The sequence below is a fragment of the Lemur catta genome, chromosome 9 (assembly GCF_020740605.2).
Source record: "Lemur catta isolate mLemCat1 chromosome 9, mLemCat1.pri, whole genome shotgun sequence".
Taxonomy (NCBI): Eukaryota; Metazoa; Chordata; class Mammalia; order Primates; family Lemuridae; genus Lemur; species Lemur catta.
Window position 1 is genome coordinate 19,069,497 of NC_059136.1, and position 1,921 is coordinate 19,071,417.

Sequence of the window (1,921 nt, forward strand, 5' to 3'; positions counted from 1 at the left end):
AAATACAAATTAAAACCACAATGAGATATCACTTCAAACGTATTAAGATAGCCATTATCAAAAAAAAATGAAAAATAAGTTGGTGACAGTGTGGGGAATGGGGAATCCTTGCACACTATTGGTGGGAATGTAAGTACAGCCATTATGGAAAATAGTATGGAGGTTCCTCAAAACATTAAAAATAGAATTACCATATGATCAAGAAATTCCACTAGTGGATGTATATTTAAAGGCAATATTATAAAGTCAATGCACCGAAAAGATATTTGCACTCCCATGTTCATTGCAACATTATTCAGAGTATCCAATATATCAAATCAGTCCATCCTCACGTGAGTGGATTAAGGAAATTTGATATACATACACAATGGAATACTAGTCAACCTTAGAAAAGGAGGAAATTATCTCATTAGCAAAAAATATAGATGGACCTACAGGATATTATATTAAGGGAAAGAAGCCTAATACAGAAGGGCAAATAGTCTATGATCTCACTTACATGTAATATCTACAATAGTCGAATTCTTTCCTCTTTTACTACCTTTTCTCCTAATAATAGATTTTAGTGACTATGCTTATGGGATAGATTAAAATTGTCATGATCTGAAGATAGAGGGGTTTTGTTTGTTTGTTTGTTTGATTTTTGGTATCCTTCTGTATGAAATGGCTCGACAGAAATTTAACACTTATGACATTTTGACACTGTTTTAAACATAATAAAAGCAAAACATTGGAGTAGTGAGTTTATAAATAAAAAATTAAATAAGTATTTTTTAAAGTCAAACTCATAGAAATAGAGAGTAGCATGGTGGTTACCAGAGGCTGGGAAAAGGGTGGGAGGGAAGAATGAGATGTTGGTCTCAGAGAGTACAAAAATTCAGTTAGACAGAAGGATTAAGTTTTTAAGATCTATTGCACAGCATGGTGACTATAGTTAATAATGTATCATATATTTCAAAATTGTTGAGAGAGTAAACTTCAAAAAATGAATGAGTGAGGTAATGGATATGTAATTAGCTTGATTAAATCATCGCATAGTGGTAAATGTAAATCAATTTTCATATTTTAATCCATAAACATATACAATTATTATTTGTCAATTAAAATAGAAATAAATTTAGAAAAATAAATAGTTTTCTAATAATTGTTCTAAATAAATAATTAGAATAAATATAAGGCTGAAATTGGCATGAATCAATCTGACATAGATACTTGTTTTCTAGGTGTTTAAATAAAGGAAACTGAATCTTAGGTACTTTTGCTCAGATCTGAGAAATAATGAGCAATGTTTCATCTCAAGTGCATTTCTAGTCCCTGATTTCCATCTAAAAGAAGTGTTTTGTCTGCATCTTTATCTATTATATTTCTCTGTGCCCCTTGGTTCGGAGCAGCCATTTCATGAACTGTCACTGCAGCAACAGGAGACTATTTTGCAGCATGAAATGTGCTGCTCCTCTGCTCTCGACAGTTCTGGCTACATCTAATTCTAAGGTCTCCTGGTTTGGAATGAGCTAAGGAGTCCACATTGCAAATGTCCAGTAGAGAAGCCTGGATGGTTTGTAGGATTTTTGTTTAATTTTTCTGATGAGCCTGTGCTGGGAATTTCATACGAGATTGTGCAGGGTAAAGGAGGCTTTGTAAAGTCTGAGTAGAGAGAACTAACAATCCCAGATGCAGAAATATGAGCTGTATGCCTGGTCAGCCACATTCCTCCTTCTAATTCCCAGAATCTCTTTCTTGCCACAGAGTGGGAATATGACCTTGAGGTATGGCTTCAAGTGTGGGTCTAATGCATATATGCATGTTTTAAATGGCTGTTTTCTGAGAATTTTTGTTGGCCAGGTCAGCATTGCTATAAGCTGGTAACAAATGGCTCAGAGGGATGTGGGGTATTAGGGCACTGGTCCTTCTTCTAGAAGTG

General features: G+C 34.3%; 1 non-coding gene across 1 annotated transcript; it reads left to right on the forward strand.

Annotated features, from left to right (window-relative positions):
- Positions 1 to 525: 525 nt before the first annotated feature.
- Positions 526 to 681, forward strand: LOC123645475. Its single transcript, XR_006737590.1, has one exon. It is a non-coding gene; the product is annotated as a small nucleolar RNA SNORA29 (small nucleolar RNA).
- The last annotated feature ends 1,240 nt before the right edge of the window (positions 682 to 1,921 follow it).